At 37.9% G+C, this 22,500-nt stretch overlaps 1 protein-coding gene across 1 annotated transcript in view; it reads left to right on the top strand.

Moving 5' to 3' along the window:
* The window catches only part of LOC138962604 (uncharacterized), an 87,895-nt gene that overhangs the window by 1,060 nt on the left and 64,335 nt on the right, over positions 1-22,500 (top strand). The window lies entirely within an intron of this gene.

The raw sequence follows: 22,500 nt of genomic DNA, 5'->3' as shown, positions 1-22,500 counted from the left end.
GTGTGCACGTTAAAGATCCCACGATTGACAAAAGGGTCTTTCCTGGCAAAATTGTATAGGCATAGATAAAAAAAAATGTCTACCAAAATACCCGTGTGACTTGGAATAATAGGCCGTGAAAAGTAGGATATGCGCCGAAATGGCTGCGATCTGCTGGCCGATGTGAATGCGTGATGTATTGTGTAAAAAAAAAAATTCCATCTCACACGGCATAAATAAATCCCTGCGCCTTGAATATGTGCGCGATATAAATTGCATAAAAAAAATTAAAAAAATAAAAACTAAAAAAAAATAAAAATCCCTGCGCTTAGAACTGTACCCACGGAATACGCGCGATATAAGCCTCATATTGATTGATTGATTGATTCTTTCTTTCTTTCTTTCTTTCTTTTCTTTCTTTGTTTCTTACTTTCTTATTTTCTTTCTTTCTTCCTTTCTTTCTATATCTTGTTTTTCTTTCTTTTTTATTTCTTCCTCTTTTTCTTTTATACTTTCTTTCTATCTTCCTTTCTTTCTATCTTTCTTTCTGTTGCTTTCTGTTGCTTGATTCTGTCTGTCTGTCTGTCTGTCTGTCTGTCTGTCTGTCTGTCTGTCTGTCTGTCTGTCTGTCTGTCTGTCTGTCTAGCTTTCCTTAGTTTGTATCTTTCTTTCCATTTCGATTTTATGTTTGTTTCTTTCTTTCTCCTTTTCTCTTACTTTCTTTCTTTCTTTCTTGCCTTCTTTCCATTTTTGTTGGTATGCATTCTTGAGGTTCTTGATTCAATTACGAGTATTAAGACAGAAGCAATTGTTTGTTTGTTATTTTGTTTTGCCCTTGCTTCTCTTCTCCCTTTCATTCGTTTCTTCTTCACTTCTGTCTGTGTGTTTTCCTCTCTGTCTTTCTTTCATCCTTCCTTCCTTTTTTCCTTTCTTCTTTTAAATGTTTCTTTCTTTCTTTCTATCTATCTTATTTGTTCTCTCTTTTTTTTCTTTTTTTCTTTCTTTCTTTCTTTCTTCCTTCCTTTCTATCTTTCTCTCTTTCTTTCTTTCTTTCTTTCTTTTGTCCGTCTTTTTTCTTTCATCCTTTCGGTACTCCTTTAACTTCCGATCCGTCCTGTCTATCCTTCCTTCCCTTCCTTTTCTTATTTTCCCTTTTTTCTAGTCTTCTTTCGTTCCTTCGATGTGTTCTTTCGTTCTTTCTTTCTTTCTTTCTTTCTTTCTTTCTTTCTTTCTTTCTTTCTTTCTTTCTTATTTCTTTTCTTCTTTTTTTCCTGCCTTTTAATTCCTTCCTTCTGACCTGTCTTTCTTTCTTTAACATGAATTCCCTTTCAAGTGCGAGTATTAACAATATGCATTATACCTCTTCACAACGTGTAAAACAGCACTTAACTTTTGGGAATTATTTGTCCACGCTGTAAGTAAACTTCTTTGCTTGCGTGCGTGTGTGCGTGCGTGCGTGCTTGCGTACGTGCGTGCGTGCGTGCGCACTTGCCTGTCTGTTTGTCTGTCTACCTGCCTTCCTGCCCGACTGCCTGCCCGCGTGCCTGTCTATCAGTCAGTCAGTCAGTCTGCCTGTCTGTCTGTGCCTGTTTGTGTCTGTGTCTGTGTCTGTGTTCATGTCTGTCTCAGCGTGTGTTGTTGTTGTTGTTGTTGTTGTTGTTGTTGTTGTTGTTGTTGTTGTTGTTGTTGTTGTTGTTGTTGTTGATGCTGTTGTTGTTTTATGTGGATGCGTATGTGTGTGAGAGAAAGAGAGAGAGAGAGAAAGAGAGAGAGAGAGAGAGAGAAAGAGAGAGAGAGAGAGAGACACAGAGAGAGAGAGAGAGAAAAGAGAGAAAGGGAGAAAAGAGAGAGAAAGAGAGAGAGAGAAAAAAGAGAGAAAGAGAAAAGAGAGAGAAAGAAAAAAAGAGAGAGAAAAAAAAGAGAGAGAAGAGAGACCGTCCGACCGCCCCCATTCCCCCCCCCCCCCCCCCCCCCCCCGCCCCCTCACCACCACCCCTCCCCCTTTTCCGATTCAGAAGCATAGTCGGAAACTCTCATCTAACAGGGAAACGATCCCTCACATAGTCGTAATGGGATAAAAACGATCATATATTTACGGCAAGAGAATTAGAAATGTTTTTATGAGATCGGCGAGATTGTGTTATAAAATCAAACTGCAATCAATCAACACTTATTCGCATCAGCATCAGGTGTCACCATATTGTTTGGGAGACTGGGGAGATGTACTGTACCCAATAGGAACTGTTACTGACGTCTGCTATTTTCGGCGAGAATATGAGACTGACGTAACCGGAGCATATTGCATAAAAGCCCAAGTCCGTTGAGTGAGGTAAAACTGATCATATTTCCGTCAACTCAGCTAACATATCTCGCCGATCTTATGAAAGCATTTTTTCATCTGTTACTGTAAATGTTTGATAATTATTATGGCCCTATTCCACACTGACCACGAATCTTACGAATCGCCACGAATCGCCACGAATTGAAACATTTTAGGATTCGTAGTTGAATTGTAATCAGTCACCGGTCAGTATGTTTGTATGTCTGCCCTATGTTTTGTCCGCTCACATAGCATACTATACCTCCAACTGTCCCAATGTTTGTCAATGATTAGTCCTGAAAGGATGTAAAACTCGACTAGTCAGAGTCAGTGATGTTCGTCCAAAAAGCTACTAAATTGATAAAAATCGGATGTTGCTGTTTGCGCTGAGAGAAAGGGAGAATGTACGTTCTGGCTCACCGATTCCGACAGACCCTAAATATTAACGCAAAATAGGCTTCTGGACTAAACTTTTACTAAAATGAAACATGCGACAAAATCAGAAAAATACTGCATAAATCCATACAAAAAAAAATACAGTAAAGTAAGGTTGTTTTGAACCAATTCCGGGTCTGTCGGAATCAGTAACCCAGAACGTACATTCCCCCTTTCTCTTATACAACATTCTTAAGCTCCTCATGTACCAGAAACAAGCCAGCTCCGAAATTCTCAAGAATCCTAGGATTCTAAAAATAGTACCGTTCACGCGTGAACGGTAGGTCTTGCTGGTAAACCGGCGGCTTGGGTCACTCTGTTTCAACGCTTCGCTTCACTACGCTTCAATATTTAGGCTGCCTTTTCAGGCGGCCACCGAGTGCACTTTATGCAAATGACTTGTGTAATATTGTTCCACCACGATTGGTTCTGGTGTATCACGTGGTTCATGAATATTAAAACTTGTTTATTGAATCAAGCTTTGAAAAGTGTACTTGGTGGCTGCTTTGAAACTCAACAAAGCCTACTCCCCTTTCACAAACACTTCCCCGTCATAGCGGGTTTTCCCGATTGACAAAAATTCTTATTACACACTCAGACTATTTGCGTTTGTTCTCCAGTGGCCAATTGCATAAGAATATTCTGGTGATGAATAAACGCGCTTTGTGTCATTAGCATCTAAAGATTTCTTGTTTACAATAGTTGTGTTGATCTGATGAAGCGCGGAACTGATCTTAGGGTTGTCATGGTGAAACACTCGCTTCTGAAACAGTGCTTCCTTGTAGTTATCATGCGATATGCTCGACTTTACAACCTGTTTGCTTACACCCTTTGCTTTTTTAACCACCCCTTTCTCACTTGCAACACTGTACATCTTTGCACGCAATCCAACATACTCCTTAATTATCTTCCCATTCATTTCATCTTTCATCTTTCCAATAACCTTCTTGTTAACATTTGAGTGCAATGGTGATTCTTTAGGGTAGTCGCAAGTGTCATAAAAAGAATCTTTTCCTTTTACTGCAGGACTTTCAGCTTCTAGATCTTTGTAAATGTCATCCGCTGGAATGTCAAGTAAGAATGAATCTGTGTCTGTGTAAAGTACTCTCGATTTGGGATATCTTGGTTTCAAATAATCATACAAAAACTCAAGCATCAACAGTTTTGACAACTCTAGCACAGTAAAGCCTATGAATACTGGTTTGTCAAGCTTGACTACAAGTTTTTTCATTAAGATACCATACAGCTGTTCATGAAAGTATTTAAAGTCTTGATACTGTGGTTTGGATGTCAGCTTGATGGCCTCATTTTCTCTTGTAACAAGTCTAACATCCTTTCTCTTGTGTGGGTTTTCCATTGTCTTACCAAAGCAACTGTTGTTCATCAGTTTAAAAAAGTCTTTCTCTGATGCATCAGCGGCTTTGGTTCTCAGTTCTGTGTTTTTCATGATGTAAGGTTTCATAAACTGTTCTTGATCAAATAAAATTATACGATGAACAGCCTTCAAAATTAATCCATGTCTAATGTAAAACTGTAACAGTCTGTAGTGACACACATACTTCTTTTTGTGAAACAGATTGGGCACCAGCTTTGGAGGTTCTCTTGGGTTTACTTTTAACCTCTCAGCCGCTAAAGGATAATCATTATGTAGATCATGAAGTGATAGTGGATAGTCTAAGTCAACTTCTAGTATCCATCCCTTTCGACTGTCTGGGCCTGCTTTTAATATTGTCAGCACAACACATTGTGAAAATGGTCCTGAATAGATCTTAAAGTTCCGAAGTGGAAGCGTCTGACACATTGCCCAACCATACAAATTGTTTGCATCTAGATACATGATGTAATTAGAAGGTTTCATAGGATCAAAGTCGTCCAAGTATTTGTTGTTGGCTTTGCAGTAATTGTGTGAAGCCATACTGATTCCTCCACGTAGTCCATTTTCAATCATCTGAAGTGTAGGAAGATCTGATAGCAAGTCAATCTTTACTCCTGTAAATCTAAGAAATGCATCCCAGCTCATGCCTGGTGCAGATATGTAATGTGAAGGATCTAGATTGTAGTGCTTCATACATGTTCTTCTGTAATTCTCAAATATATCTGCAAGTAAACAAACATCAGCCAACAAATATTGATCATGATAATCACCCATTGTATTACATCCTAATTTATTCCATGCAGTCTTAGCGTGTTCATAGTCTTCGTCACTTATACCTTTACCCTTCAGCCGTGAGAAGTAAGCATCCTTTGGTGGTAACTCATCTTCATCAAACCTCTCCCACGAATCCATGTATTCATATGGATAGACTCCCTTTCTAACTAAGTCACTGTCAAAGTACTTACATGTGATTGGGAAAGCAGTTAGTGATGAAGATAAAGACTCAAGTGTTCCCATCAGATGTTGAGCAGAATCGTAGAAGTATAAACTATTCAGAGTAAAGGCCATGTACTTTTCTGAAGACTGCGCAATGCATCTTGCTTTGTATTCATCAGTTACTGCCTGCATGATCAGATGTGAATCATAACCGCGCAAGTTATGGAAGAAGATTGGAAGCTTCCAAGTCTTAGGATCAAACTTTAATTGTAGATTACATTTGCTGTGTGCTGCTCCTCGGAACTGCCCACTTACATGATCATGATCTCTTACTATTGGATTGTCTGTGTTTGGTGTTAGACTTTGTTCGCATATCCAACACTGTGTGGTAGAGTTAAACTGTTCTTGGTCTTCCGGTTTCATAACAATGTCTGAAAGATTCAGTTGTTTGGAGCAGTCATTTCGCACTTGGTTCATTTGCTGTAAGAAGTTCTTTGCTGCATTAGGTCCTCTGTACAATTGCGGTTTAGAATGTTTACCATCTGAACTAACAACAATAAATGCATATGAACAGACTTGATGATTACTTAGAGTTACTGTTTTAGGTAGGTCTTTTGGTAAAGGTCCTTCATATGGCACAATGATAGATTCAAAGTCAGCATAAACAACATAAGGACTTTTCTGTAGTTTGCATACATTCTTAAAATACACTTTGCTGTCTGGCGGTGGTGTTGTTAACTTCACAACCGCATCATCAACGCTCTTACAATGTTGCTTGTGTATAAGTGCTGCATGAATTGATGGAATACGCAAGAGACATCGCCTACAAAAGTCTTGTTTACTATTGTGATTGCTTGTGCTCGCCATCAGTCTACTCATTGTACGAATCAAAGTGTAATGATATTTTACACCATCAGTCATTAGTAACATGTCAACATGGTTAGTATCACAATCACCAATCGTTGGTGAGTTCTTTGATATTCTGACTGGTTTCAGTTCATCTTCCTCATCCCACGTGTAAACATTTACGGTGATGGGTTTGTTTTGCTGTTCAAATTTGTCAATGCTTGTAATGCTGACAGGAAATTCAATACCAGTAAAGTTTAGTTTATTTCTGTATGCATGATAGTTAGACACTCTTTCTGCATTTTTCTTTACACTGTACAGTCTTGCCAGAACACACCACATAAAACATTTGTCATCATCATTCTTTATGTTCAGCACAGCACGTTTTTTGACAAGAGCAGGAGGTAAAGGTATGTAACTTCTACCTCTGATGGGGGCAAATTTACTTAGCTTCAATTCTATTTTTAGAATTTCACCTTCTGACCATCCGGATCCTTTCATCTTTGCATCCTCTGCAGCTTGCTCAAACCGTTTCATCATTTCATCTGCCCAGTTTCCATTCAATTCTGCCATAGAATTAAGTGCTAGTTGTCTGGTTGAAACATGAACTTCTAGCACCTCATCACTGACTGTTTTGTATTTTATCAAACTGACTATCTGCACTTTTACTGGAGGTTCAATCAACAAATTGTTTGGAATTTGTTCAATGGCGTCTTGCACACTGGACTGCACATTTTGAGGATCCGTTACTTGTAATTCAACGGTGTCAAATACTGTCGATAAAGATTCTAATACAGAGTCTTCCATCGCTGTGAGTTTGATTTTATAACTCAAAATAAAAATATAAATTAAAAAAATGAAGTTGCTTAGAATTCTTTCTCAGAGCTTCCATTTTTGTTAACACTATAAAATCTGAAATAAAAAATCATTTAACATTTGTACCACGTGGAACTAATTGTAATTCCTCTTTTACAAAGGCTCTTTGCGGTGCTGGTTCTCTCAAGTAATATATAGGTGGATTTGTCTCTACTACTCTCTTGATTTCATGAATGTCAATACTCCAGATTGGATCCGTTGCACGCTTCCTGCTGTCACCCTCAGCTTCACCGGGTGCATATAAATATCTGACTTTCTGATTGAAAGGTAGTAATGCCACTGGTGTTGTTGACTTTGGAGCAACAGGTATTGTTTTCTGTTTGATTGCATCAACTGGTCTTAACCCTGTAGCTTTAAATACCTCCAGATTCATTGCTCTAAGTACTGATGGTAATCTTTTGACCCATTCAGTGTTACGCAATTTACTTTCTGTGTCCAAAAATTCCTGATGGTACTGATATGAAAACAGTTTTTCTGCCAACTGTTTGTTAAAGCTCTCAACAATAGCCTGTGACCTGTGGTTTCCTGGAATACCTCTCTTCACTGTAACATGATGTTTTAACAGAAGCTGGTTGACAGCTCCTTTAAACTCCTTACCATCATCGCACTGAATCATTCTGGGATACTTTAGTGGTCCACGTCTGTAAATTTCTTGCAGGGCAACAGCTGTAGCTATAGCACTTTTCTCTGTCAACGGTTCAGCATCTTTGTATCTTGTTGCAACATCAACTACAGTCAGTGCATACTTATATTTCTTCCTTCTGACTGTGTCATGCGGTAAATACAGCAGGTCTATTTGATGAGTGTCATTCGGTTTAATGTTAACAAAGTGTGGTCGTGTAATTTTTCTTGGTGCAGGTAAATAGATCTGCCAAACTGCCTGCTTTGACAACCATTTCTTTGCTGTATCTTGAGAAACACCTGCTGCGTCACTGAGCTTGTCAATAGCAGTTCTTCCTTTCCAGTATCCTTTTGGGGAATAATATATTTTAGATAACAAAGCATCACTCATGGTTTTTTAAATGACAGAATATTAAGATTTGACAGCACGCGCAATAAAGTAAACAACAGCCATACCAATAACAATGAAAACAATCTCGCCCACCTTCTGCTCTTCTGAAGGCTGATAAAAGTCACCCAGTTTTGGAGGAGCACTTGTCTTCATTTTCTTTCCAGTTACAAGATAGTATTCTTGAATGGCTGCATCAACATTGGCAAAAGTTTTGTTTGCATGTCCTTGCTGCCTGAGTTTATCATTCATAAAGTCTAACTGCGCAATTCGTTTCTTCTCGTATTCATCCTGTGCTTTCGCCAGTTGTTCCATGGCTTTGTTGTGCCTTTCCCTCTCTTCACCATTTTGCAGTTTAGAAAACAAATAGTTGCTGCCAGAAAATGCAAGCGCATTTACAATCGCACCTCCCACCATCATAACCAAGCTAGCCATTTTATTGTCTTACATGTTTATATTTTCTGGAATAATTCCTTGCTTCACCAGGAAGTCTTTTGTTGCAAAGGAAGCTGTCACAACACCAATTAGTTTAGCACCGTCTTCGAAGTCTAACTTTCCCAAGTCGGCTGGTTTCATTCTGAGGAGACTTTTACCCAGCATTGTGTAACCTACACTCAAGCCTCCAATCACTGCAGCGTGATAAACTAGATTAACTATTGTCTTTTCAGAACTCATTTTTATGTTATCAAAATTAAAATATTAAAATTATTCCATATGAAATGAATCCACTGCAGGTACTACTGTGGGCTTTGTTATTGTTTGTACTGCTTTGTTTGTTGGTTTTGGTGTTTCTGATTTTGGTGTTTCTGATTTTGGTGTTTCTGACACTTTATATTTGCCTTGCCAAAGTTTGTAAAGCAAGTATCCACCTCCTCCAACAACAGCTGCTACAGCTACTTTTCTGTATGATAGAAATGAAGATTTTAATTCTTGATCAGTTTGTGTGACCTTAGTCACTTCAGGAATGTTTGGTGTCTGCTCAACTTCAGACATAATGTTCTGCTTTGCCTTTTGATTTAACTTTTTTTGTCTGTTCCATTCGGCTAGTTTTTTTCCTGCTTCTACTCTACCAGGTTTCTTTGTCACTGTGTTCACTTCTGGTATTTTCGTCTGCTCCACTGTCTGCTTCAACTGATCCGTCATCTTTTTTATTCTGAAAATTAATGTGTTTGAAAGTAATTAATCCAGCAACAAATGGTACTAATAAAGCACCAAATCGATAATACAGGCCACAGGCAAGAGATTCGAGGGACTTGGAAACAACAGGGTCATGAGTTAGATCATGTGTTAAGTCTTCCTCCGAGTCGAGAGGTGTAAAATGTCCAAAAATCTTTGTGTACAAACCTATAACAGTCTGTCCAATACTTCTAACCATCTTAGAACCAAGCACTGATTCATACCGTCCATGATACTTTTCTATATCTTCTGAGGAAAGATGTTGTACTTCTTCCACAGTTAACTGCCGCCCAAGGTAGTGTTTTGTTTTTCCACAAACAGCAAGTGAATACAATCTTTCTTTTTTATCAGGTATAGTCCTACTGTCACAGATTTCAATATCTGTAGCAGTCTGCATCAGCAATTCATCACAGTTCATTTTATTTTGATGCAGAATAAAATTAAAATCTAGTAATTAAACTTGAGTAAGAACTTGGGTAGGAACTTAACAAGAACTTAGGTAGGAACTTGAGTAAGAACTTAGGTAGGAACTTAACAAGAACTTGACAAGAACTTGAGTAAGAACTTAACAAGAACTTAGTAAAAACTTGACAAGAACTTGAGTAAGAACTTGACAAGAACTTGAGTAAGAACTTGGTAAGAACTTAGCAAGGATTTCTACAAACATACATACTGAACTGGTTGATCAGTTTTTAAAACCAGTTTCGAGTGCTTAGAAGATTTCAGATTATTCTTTATTCTTTCTCTCTCCTGTTTGTTTTCAATGACATCATTTTCTCGAAGACACTCTTCAAAACTGTCACGGTCCTTTGAATAGAACAATGTTATTGTTTTGAGTTGCTCTCTAAAGTCTTTCAGAACTGCATTGTATTTTTGTGTTAATATCCAAACTGATATTAATGCATGTCGTCCACTGAATGCAAGCTTTGCTAGTGCACTTTTCTTTCTAACAATGTCACGTTCTGCTGCACAGTCATCAATAATAAACAGTGTTGGCGTGTTCTGAAAAAGATCGAAATAATGCTCCAAGCAAACATTTAGACGATCAGAAGGATTTACAATAAATATATTTTGATCAGACCATATGAATTTTCTCTCCTTGTATGTTCTGTTATGCTTTATGGTTGGACAGAATATGACTATGTGTTCAAAGTGATTTATGTAAACAGTTTGTAATAAATCCAAAACATATCTTGTTTTGCCGCAACCTGTTGCCCCACAAATCAAAGAACAGTGTGGATCTTTTGGAAGAAAATCTAGATACTTCATTTTAACACGTTCAATAAACAATATCCTGTAATCTGCTTTCAGAGATGTTTAACTGCGCATCTGACACAACAAACACGTAGATCTTAACTGATTTACTACTACTCCCTACTTCCTTTTCAATTTGTATTGTGATTCCTTCTGATCCGTTTTCAATTCGCCTTCCACTTCCATGCAGTTTGTTGTCGTCAGTTGTTCTGAGATCCAGCCATAACGCATATTTATTTGTCAAGAAATCTTCTACGCCAACACCGTGTAAATGTAGATCTTTAGCCACAAGATCAGATGTTGGGTCTTTCAATCTTCCTCCAGTAAAGTACTTTCTTGCTTCATCATAGTGTTGGTATGGCAGCATGCCAGATGCAAATATTTGGTTTGGCTGCCCTTCAATTGTGCAATATACTCTATTGATTAGTGGATTGTAAAACTTTTCTATTTGCCTTTCATATGAATCTTTTGGTTCCTCAAACAACATAAGTATTCCCTTCATTGACCTAGCTGGTGTATTCAAGTTAATGTTCCAGATTGGATCAGCCTGGCTTTTTGAAAGTGTACTGTGATTCAACACTCTTTCATAATAGATAGGCAGCTTAGAACTGTACTGATTTTCTATAAGTCTAGCCAGTTCAGGATGGTTTACAACATCAAACTCTAAAGAAATTCCAGACACCTTATACTTTGCTTCCGGGTCTTGTGAAAGCATAACACGATCATAACTATTGAAAGTCAGGTCGTATGACAGCCTGTCACGCAATGCTCCTTGATAGAAGGGAGGATGTGAATTTATGAGTTCAAAGTCAAGTGGAATACAAAATTTGTTTCCAAAAGCAACATTGACAGCGTTATCTTTTTTGTTGTCAGCTTTATCTCCTGCTCCTATTCTAACTTTTATCCCATTGTCTGACTGAATCCCTTGAAACACTCTGTTTTTCTTTTCATTGTCAGTCAACCAATTATCTGCATAAACTAAAAATACATCTGCATTATTCAATGACATCACTTCCCGCCCTTCCAGTTTGACAGTAATCTTCCTCACAATTGCTCTTCCTACATTATAAGCCAAAGTCCTATTTGCATCTGAGCCAGATTCTAATTCTAATTTGAATGATAGTCTTACAGTGCCTGGTACAATAACATCGTTCTTACCTAGATTAGGAAACCTAACAGTAAGTATTTCATTCTGATCAATAGTAGAAGGATTATTTGTAACTATAACTGTTTGCCTTATTCCTTTTACCCCGAGAGGTTCTTTCAGCCTTCTGTAAGGATCAAGAACAGAACCGAACGATTGTGCCATCTTTTTTTATTTTCAAAATAAAAAATAAGTTACAAATGGCAGAAGGTGGATTTGAAGATTTATTTGAGCCAGCGGACGACATGAGCGAAGCAATCCCTTTGGTTCCCTACCATCATTCACTGCATTATGAGGTGGCACGACATAAACTTCTGGAAGGTAAAGTTAGAGATTTCTACAAAAGTTTAGGAGAAGAACCTGATGTTTTAGATCCAAACCAGTTCAAAATGGAAGCAAATCATTTATATACAACTAGCGATAAAGGAGAAAAAGTCCAACTTACATATAAATCTAATCCTGCTAAGTTTCTATCAAAAGTTTCACTAAAACAAAAACTTACTGCTAATCGACTTAGGCAATTAGATATTGTGCCTAGCACACGGTCATCATCTTCCCATGTTGTTTCCTTACTTCAACAAGCAGAACTAGGACTACCAACTGCTACTCAAATAGAATCTGTTCCATTGCAAGATCTTAATAAACTTGCAGATGAGGCTGATCAACTTATACAAGAGATAGAGACTTCTTTTTCTGAGGAAACTTCACTGAAGACTCCACATGAACTATTACCTATGAGAGAAATAGAAGCCCTTAATCAATCACTACAAACCATCAGAGGTGAAATAGCAAATAATCTGTCAAAACTAGGTCAGCTGGATGAAGATATAAACAAAGAGAAACAAAAACTTGCTGATGCTGATGATTTGAACCTAGAACAAGAAGTAAAAAACAGAATTTCTAAGCGTTTAAAAGATTTGCAGGAGGAGAAAGCCATAAGGTTAGAAGTTCTAAGTAACAATAGAGAACAACTGAGAACACAGGTCAGCAGAATAAAAAATACAATTCAAAGAATCCTTTACGAAGACACAACTCTTGCTGAAAGAATTAGAACGCTTTTCAGAGAGCAGGGAATCACAATAGCTAGTATACTAACTGCGTTAGGATTTGCAATAAGCACATTAGTGTTAACACTCACAGGTGGCACTGTCACACCTCCACCTCCACCTTCACCTTCATCTCCATCTGATCCGGGATGGGTAAAGAAACAACTCAAACACATTGCAGAACTATTAAAGAAACTAGCAGCAAAAGCTTTGGATGCACTTCCAGGAATCATTGGTTCAATTGTTAGCTGGCTGTTATCTTTTGCAGGTAAAGTTGTTGGTTTCATGGCTGAACATCTCTGGACTTTAATAGTTTTAATTGCAGGTGTTCTGCTAACGAGAATAAAGCAAAAGTAAGCCTACACCCACTCCACCAATTACTAGAGCAGTCTTCTGCGATTCATGATCATCACTAATACTAACAGCTTGATCATCACTAGTGACAGAATGATCTTCACCTGCAGCGTGATCTTCACTTGTCACGCTTTGTTTCTGTTCATTGTGATATGGCTGTAGCATCGTTCTGATTTCTGAATTCAGTTCTTCACCCTTTCCAAGCGGCTGGGTGTCACTAGCAATAATGATTTCATTGTTATAATTTGTTATTGTTCCAATCTGCAGCTGGAGATCAGAAGGTAACATGTAAAGGCCGTTACCAACAGCAAAGTCAACTTTTGATCTTGCATAACGGAGAGAGTCTTGATACCTTTTGATGCTGGAAGGCAGATCAACTGCAGAGTTTATGACATCTTCTAAATTTGATAACAACTGTTTCTGTGCACCAAACCCTGTGCTTGTTCTCATTATGTTTGATCGTGTCTGTGCCTGCGAGCCTAGCAAGCACCACGCATATGTTCGGATAGATTCATTGATCCTTTCAACACCTGATCCAGTGAAACCTTTGCCGGTGTCTAATATAAAAGTAGTCCATGCATTGTGGTGCTCTTGTTCTATTGATCCTAACTGTACCTGCACATTTGAAGAAAAAGATGTATGACCTGGCCAGTAATCAAAATTATACCTCCTGTGGACACCCCATAAATATAGTGTTCCCATGCCATGGTTTTTGTCTTGCTTTTGCCTAAAGTCGGTCTTAAAATCTATATTGAATTCATTGCAGAGACGCTCATACACTTTCATGTTTATCCTATTGTTGAATGGGTTCCAGCTCTTTTCATGCGGCATTGGTGCCTGAAGTTCAGACAAGATTCTCCTGCACTGATAGTAAACGTGAAATGTGTACACACACTTTGTCAGTAAGTTTGAATTATTCATGTGGTCTGCATAGGACACTCCACATCCCGTGGTTGCACAGAATATTGCAAAGTTTAACTGATTCTGATAGAACTGAATTGGGTGAGAGTTCCACATCTTTGGAACACTATCATTTTTGATTGGGGGATTTAGGTAAGAATGGAATGGGTCAGGCACTTTAACGCGAATGGATTGTGTTTCTGTTACAGCAAAGTCCAACTCATGGAAAGAAATAGTCTTTGGATTGTAATATGGTCCAGTTTTGTATTTAATGTCTTTGTTGAATTTATACTGACTCATTTTTGTTGTTGAATAAAAAATGTTTATCACACTAACAAATGTGAAGACTAGTGTGCCAGTTAAACTTGCAAACCCTATCAACAATCAAAATGGAGGAATGAAAGTTGCACTGCATGAAATTATGTACAAGGTTACTTGGTATAATATCAGTAAAAAAAAGGCTAACAACTGGGTTAGAATTAATGGTAAAACACATTCTGTAGAAGATGGTTACTATGACTTCTGCACTTTAGAGAAAGAATTGTTTGCTCCAGTAGGTATTACAGCGAGTTTAAATCATGCAAGTCTCATTGCTACTCTTACTATGCCCAAAACTAGAGAAGTAAACGTTGAGTTTCCAACCAAACTCCTTGATATGCTTGGAATTACAAATTTATACAAGGGAACACGTCCCATTGACATGGATGTTAACAGTGTACTGTTTGTTCACATGAGAGAGCTTAACACATCCTATAATCTATTTAATGATCAGCGTTCTGATCTGCTTAGGATTCTTCCACCGAGTGATGCCTCTTTTTGTAAAATGCACGTGCCAACATTTAAGACACTTCAGTTCAAGGACTTGGAGGAAGGGTGTCATGAATTCCTACACATTGATCTGAAAAATCAAAGTGGACAACCAGTTGATTGTTTGTTTAACATTACATTGGAAATAGTTCCATAAAATATTGAGTATTAAAATGTCGAGTGGACCTACAATAGCTTATCCTGTTGCATGTTCAACTATAGAGTTGAAAGATTTAGCAGACGCTATCGACTTTGAGAGCAATGCTGAAGTTGGTGCAGTGTATGCATTCGAGTTTACAGACACTGGTCATTACAAGAGAAAGGAAATCGACGATGAAAAGAAACCAAGATTTCTCAAACTAGGCCAAATCCGTGATGTTAATGTACCTGATCCAATTGTCGATGACATATACTACATGTGGAAACATCAGAATAAAAAATGGGTACTTAGTCCTGTTATCAAAAAGATTGACTGGGAAATGAAGTTTGAATTTGTGAGTCCATACACTCTTGTTGGAAAAGACGACACATTCCGTAAGTCAATCAATGCTAAACCACTAATTGTTAGCCTTGTTCCTGCGATTAACAGCAGGGGAGAAGTTGCAGTTAAACCTTTCCATAAGAACAACTATCTCATTCACAGAAAACAAAGTGTTGAAAAGGACGCTGACACCATTGTCGATTTTATACCCAAGCTTCCAATAGGGCAGAATGCAACTATGATATTTGATATAGTTGTCAGGAAAAGGGAAGAAACCACAAACACTGTTCTAATGAGAGGAATAAATCTCAACTGGAGACCATTAAATGTTGAAGAAGTCAGAGTATTTATTGCTGTTCAAAAGGATTCTAACACAATAAAAAAACAGACGTCAAACCAAAATGTTGTTGTTAACGCAGATATAAATAATTTAACAGAAATAAGAAGTATTAATCTTACTTATCTTGATTTGATTGCTTTCTACTATACAGATAAGGTGTTAAGCAATGAACAGCTTCAAAGCTTAGCAGAAACACTGGCCAGTGAGAATTAAGATAAATATTTTATATTTTGCATTAAAAAGATGACTAGCAGTGTGAAGCTTTATCCTAATATTGATGAAAGTGCAGCAGAAAGTCAACAATTCAGACTGGCACACATTAGTAATATACAAAAACAACTAGAAGATGAATTAGAAAAATATTCTCGCGCTAGACGTAAGTACTCAACAACTTACAACAGCCTTTCTAATGCCAGCACTGGTTCTACTATCCTTGCATCAGCTGCAGGTGTAACGGGAACAATTCTGTTAGCTACCGGAGTAGGGACTCCAGTTTCTCTAATCCTAGGTGGTGTCGCAGCAGCAGTTGGTGGTTTATCATTTATAGCATCAGCTATAATGAAAAAAATTGTGAAAAAGCTTGAAAAACACGAATCCATTTCCACTCTTGCATCATCAAAATTGTCTAGCCTAAAACTGTCTATCAGTAAAGCACTTGAAGATTCAAAAGTTTCTGACGAAGAATTCAAACAGATACAAACAGACTTTGATGACTACAAAAGTAAGAAAGCAAGTATTCAAACAAAAACACGAGCTGAATATAACAAGCCACTCGATATAGAAGATCTGAAAAAGCAGTTTTTAAAAAAGGGGATTCAAATAGGACGGGAAGAAAAAGTAAAAATAGAATCACTTGTAAAGAGTTAACTATTCGTTTAGACAGTCACATTGCATGTATCAGATATAATTCTAACAGTGAAAGAACATATGAAGTAAAGTTTGTAAATGAGAGAGCGTATTGAGCTTAAGAATGTTGTATAAGAGAAAGGGAGAATGTACGTTCTGGGTTACTGATTCCGACAGACCCGGCATTGGTTCAAAACAACCTTACTTTACTGTATTTTTTTTGTATGGATTTATGCAGTATTTTTCTGATTTTGTCGCATGTTTCATTTTAGTAAAAGTTTAGTCCAGAAGCCTATTTTGCGTTAATATTTAGGGTCTGTCGGAATCGGTGAGCCAGAACGTACATTCCCCCTTTCTCTCGCTGTCATGGCTTTACATTTTCCGTACTCGATGTGTAACTTGGGACAATTCTTTTGTCCTCGATCTCTTGCTTTGGTATTGGGACCCATTTTCCGTCCTCGATCACTTACTTTGGTATTGGGACATATTTTCTGTCCTCGGTCTCTTACTTCGGGGTTGGGACGGTTAGCTTAATCACTTTAATGTGAATTGTCTTAATCCTTTAATTCTGTAATTGATTGTATATCTTGTCTTTGTCTGGGTTTTTTTTTCTTGTGCCTTCTCATTATTTACACACAACAACAGGTTTGTTATCCAGACATATAGATTTCAAAATAAAGAAAGTTTGCATAACAGTAAGTTCTTTCACCTGCAGTTCTTTATCTTGTCTTTTTCTTCCTTTTTGTATTTTCTTTCCTTTTTTCTAAGGGGGAAGGGTACATTTTAGTTGAAAAGTGTGTGTTTTTTCCGTTCAATATCAGTTAGTTATCTTGTTAATCTTACTGAAGGAGTCGGGGCGGGGATGTAGCTCAGTCGGTAGCGCGCTGGATTTGTATCCAGTTGGCCGCTGTCAGCGTGAGTTCGCCCCCACGTTCGGCGAGAGATTTATTTCTCAGAGTCAACTTTGTGTGCAGACTCTCCTCGGTGTCCGAACACCCCCGTGTGTACACGCAAGCACAAGACCAAGTGCGCACGAAAAAGATCCTGTAATCCATGTCAGAGTTCGGTGGGTTATAGAAACACGAAAATACCCAGCATGCTTCCTCCGAAAACGGCGTATGGCTGCCTAAATGGCGGGTTAAAAAACGGTCATACACGTAAAATTCCACTCGTGCAAAAAACACGAGTGTACGTGGGAGTTTCAGCCCACGAACGCAGAAGAAGAAGAAGAAGAAGACTGAAGGCGTTATCATCTCTCTATTTTTACTTTTGGTTGTTTTGGTTTTGTGTGTGTGTGTGTGTTTTTTTAGTGGGGATGGGGATGTTTTCGTTTGTTTTTATCGGCTGTGATGTTATTTTCTTTTTGTTAAACGTCATCGCCTTCCGTCGTCTTCTTGTGCTCTAAAAACATTTGTGAAGCTTTTTATTTACACCTGTCTGACTTGTTCCCCCTTGTTTAATATGTACGTGAGAGATCTAACACCAATAAGCCAATAGATAAAAACGTTGCTTTCATTTGTTTGTTGTGTTTTGCTTGTTTTTGTTTTGTTTTGTTTTCTTTGGATTGGTTTGGTTTGGTTTGTTTGTTTTGGTTTGGTTTGAGTTTGGTTTGGTTTGGTCTGGTTTGGTTTGGTTTGGTCTGGTCTGGTTTGGTTTGGTTTGGTTTGACGAGGGTAAAGGTAAACAGTTGAGCTCTATGCAAAGGAGGAGAAAAAAACCTAGGGCGGTAATTTATTGGAACGTTTAATTTATGACAGAACAAACCAATCTCAAGTTTGTCGACCCAATGGTCTTTTAAGCGGACAGACAGACAAACACTTATGCTACAGATAATAAGCTTTGCTTCGAAGGCGTTGCCGATGCTCATTCTCTTGTAAAAATGATAGTCTAGAGTCTCTATGCAAGTTATATATAATGATAGCGATGAAAAATCCTACGGACAAGGTTTATTCTTTCTTTTTGTTCAGATTCTAAACTGATGTAACAGACCAGTCAGATGCACGAGCCAATTGAACAGCATTCTGACGAATACGTAATGGATGTTACGTGTTTGCGGCGTTGGCGTTAGAATTCTTCTACGGCTAATCCTTTGGATGACTTTTAACACTGAGTAATTAAGAGACGCAATAAGAGGATAGTAAAGAGAACTAGAGAAGGATTACTCCTTTGACGATCCCTTCGGCTTGACGATCCCTTTCGGCGATACCAATTTTGTAATTGTATGTTACCCTTTGTCGAACATGAACATATTGGTACATGTGTATAGTCTGTGGTCTTTGTGTAAGTGTACACGTGTATTTATGATGGTTATATATTTAGGATTTTTTTTTATTCTCTGTGTTTTTTGGGGTTTTTTTCTTTACATAGACGTCACGTGCGCTCTTGCACGCGTAGTTTGCTCTGAGGTTCGTTTTATTTACCTGCCCATTTTAACTCTTGGTTTCTTATGTTGAAACAAAAATCCTGTTTGTTTGTTTGATTTGCGATATCTGTTTGTCTGTTTGTTTGTTCACTTACTCGCTTGCTTGTTTGTGTGTTTGATAGTTTTCTGGGTGTTTTTTTCTTTGTTGTGCCACAATATTTACTGAATCACGTCATTTTTTCTCTCCTCTTTTTATGTATGCCATTCCTTTTTATACGACGAAAGAAAAGCAAAAGCAAACCAAAGTTGTTGTGTTTTGGGTTTGGTTTTTTTCTTATTAGTTTTATTTCCTCATTTTTTTTAAAGACTAGGTGTAGCCCCTTCTATGCTATGCTAATTTGGTAATTCTGTCCCCAGTAGAAGATACTACAGTCGAACCTGTCTAAAGAGACCACCTAAGGGACTGTACAAAAGTGGTCTCTTTAGACAGGTGGTCTCTATAGACAGGTGATTTATATAGCCGTAAAGACCATCGGGGATCCTTTGGGGTGGTCTTCATGGGCAGGTGGTCTGTATGGACAGGTGGTCTCAAGGGCAGGTTCCACTGTATATGGGACATGAAGTGTTAAAACACTCAGATTAGCCCCTTTGCTCTGTGAACATTGCGATTGACATGCACTTCAGTCTATAGCAAGTACGTCTGTCCGATTTTTTTTTTCTTCCCCTGTTCGACTTCTTTCGTTTGTTAAGTGTTACAGACTTGTGTTTTTTTTCTGTCCGACTTCCTTCGTTCATTAACGTACGTGCTCCAGACTTCTTTTTTTTTTTTTTTTTGCTGTTCGACTTTCTTTCCTTCACGGAGACAGAGGTTATTTTTTCATGCGGGTTAACTAGAATCTCGCCTGAATTGTACGCATGCATGCAACTTACGCACGCACCTCATCGTCCGTGCAATCTTCGTGCATGCAACCTCACATTTTACTGTCAGGCCACGAAAGTGCGCGCTGTACATTATATTATAGTTCTCATGGACAAATGCAACGTTTCCTATAAAGGGACATTTTTATTTTTTAATTTTTTAATTTTTTTTAAGTACGTTTACAAACAGTTTCAATTCAGGGCCAAATTATCTTTGTCGTTGTTTCAGTATTTATAGGGCTCACAACTTCCCACGAATTCGAGGATTACCGTGAAATGTTAAACTAAAAAAACTTTAAATGTGCACCGTTTTGAATGTAATTTTAAAATCGGTGGAGAAGATGTAGCTTTTGAAATTGCACGCTCGACAGTTTACGAATATACACACAAAGAAATAATGTTTTTGGTTTTAAAAATGGTAACTTGAATAATTTTCACAAGAATGCGAAAACTGTGTGCGCATTAGTCACTCAGCCAATTTTTGAAAGAAAAACACAAAACTACGCAGAATAACCAGTAATGTCTCACCCGTTCGATTTGTTTTTTCTTTTTCTTTTGAATGTCATATTAATTTCACTTTGGTTGATCTGCTTTCAACAAAAAACACGCGATAAAGTATTTTCCATGGAGAAATATCTGCACTTTGTTGCGAAGAATTCAAAATACTGACAGTGTTGTTTTGTTTAATTGAAGAGCGAATGTTTTCTGTTTCTTTATCATACGGCTGCTTTCTTTCTTAACTTTCTTCTTTTCGTCTATCTTTATTGCATGGTACATGTAGTTCAAATTCGGTCTGTCTTTCTTTCTTTCTTGTATTTGTTTGTATCTTCGTTTCTTTCTTTCTTTTTTGTATTTGTTTGCATATTTCTTTCCTTCTTTTTTTTTTTAGCAGTTTAACTCCCTCCGGTTTGCGTGATGATAGAAATAAATCGCCATATGTTTCCTTTCACGAAGAAAAACAAGTTGAAGACGATAGTAATGATGCAAACTAATTTGTTTGTTTGTTTGTTTGGTTGGTTTGTTTGTTTGTTTGTTTGTTTGTTTGATTGTTTGATTGTTTGATTGTTTGTTTGTTTGTTTAGGCAGCCGCAGTCAGGATGCAGAGAGGTGGTCGTATACCTGTTGAAGATTACACTCAATAGAAAATGGGCAGGATGATGTTGTAAAATATTGGCCAGAAGGTCGGTTATTGTACTCAAATGTAGAAATATACAACCTTCATGCTGAACGGGCGAAACAGTGACATACAATCGTAGCTAGGACACAGACAGGTTTCCGTACCTGTGGTATATTACACCCATTGCCAAAAAGAAGATGTGCAGGGTGATATTGGGAAATGCACATACATTCAGATATATAGGCTTATCTTTTCTGTCGACAGCTGTGAATATGGATATTCTGTGAATATGGAGGATTATTGCATATGACACGATTATCTTTACAGATCAAATAAATCCAAAAACAAAGAGACTGCCAACGTTCCAAAATTCAGAATAAAAAAAACAAGAAAGGTTAGTTGTTGGAACGTTTGTTATTGACAAAACAATACGTTACAATCACGAATATATCAAACAAACAAATATATATATAATTATCTATAAAGATAAGTGATGTGTGTTCTTTAGATACATTTGTTTTAGAGATCACATTGTGGATGATGACCTTTTACTGACAGGTAAGGCAGGTCTAGGTTTAGATCATTATGATATAGGTTAAGATTGGAGAGGATATACGATGTAGGGAGAAAACCACATTGATATTGTTTAACGAGCTACACGTGCACCACCTTCCAAACAAAAATGCATGGTCAAAACGTTTACTTGGGGATTTGGTAAGATGATTCCGTGGCAATTTCCAAGCTCAGATGGCACCAGATAGCACCATTTTTCTTCTTTGCGCCCTCGATTTACACTCTTAGTAAGTGCACCCCCGCCCCCTTACAAACAAACAAAAAGAAAGAGAAAAGAAATATTCACTGAATTCTCCTCCTACCGACTCCGTTCCCTCCCTCAACCGTCCGGTCCTATTTCCCCCCAATCCTTTTCTTATGACTAGCGGATGGAATCAGTAGGAAGTAATCTTTCATTCCGAATTTAGGTTAAAATACGCCCGTTAGAGCTTTTGTAAGTTTAAAGACACTCATATTATAATATTTGGTCTTAGATGCACTTTTCCTTTGCTGAAAGGCAACGTGCATCAACAACAAAAATCGCAAGGCAATCTGGGACGACATGATTAACCTCTCATTAGCTTACCTAACCCCATTCAGTTTACCGATCCAATCTTCAGTTCCAATCCACCTTTATTACTGATCACGATCTCGGGGAATGAAACGCTCCGGCTTGGGTCGTACTTTGAACGTATTAAATGCCGGATCGGCCGGCGGACTTGTCAGAGAGCAGTCAGTCGTGTGATCAGTTATGTCCCTTGCAACTATCATTTTCCGGCCGTTCCACCAATCGGCTTAGCGGGGTTATCAGTCGGGGGAAAAGTTCGGTCGGCGGCATGGCGTCTGCTTTCTGATGAACGAGAAGATTTAGAGCTCCCGCTGTGGGTTCGATGGGTCCTCGTCATTTTGCGAGCTAATTGACAAGAAAACTTAATCCTATTGGAGGATGATCTGCTTAATTGGACATGCACCTATGTGTGTGTTTGCCTATTACTCGTGCATCGGTAAGTATAGCCTGTGCGTCCCATTTTTGAAACAGCTGAAAATAAAAAGGGGAAGCGATTTCGGTATCACCTTGTTACAAAATGGTTCAAAAAGCCTTGTCTCGTTTCCAAATTTCAGAGTAATCATGCAAATGCACGCTAAATCCGCACAAGAAATCCGCACAAGAAATCCGCACAAGATACTATGAAATGTGTCTATTTACAAACAAATTCTAAAATCGAAAAAATAAAAAGTTGAAGTTCTTTGGGTTCAATATTGATGTACTCTACGTTACGGAACCATATTTTTTTCTATTGGCTATCTGGTAATTCGGTTTGCAGTTCTGAAATAGCTCCAAAGGCCTCGTATGATAGATACAAGATTACATCACTATTCGGTTATGGTTAGCAAGTATAATCTGATCGTTTTATTCTTATAGATGA

The sequence above is a fragment of the Littorina saxatilis genome, linkage group LG3 (genome assembly GCF_037325665.1).
Source record: "Littorina saxatilis isolate snail1 linkage group LG3, US_GU_Lsax_2.0, whole genome shotgun sequence".
Lineage (NCBI taxonomy): Eukaryota > Metazoa > Mollusca > Gastropoda > Littorinimorpha > Littorinidae > Littorina > Littorina saxatilis.
This window is presented reverse-complemented; position numbering and strand designations above follow the sequence as displayed.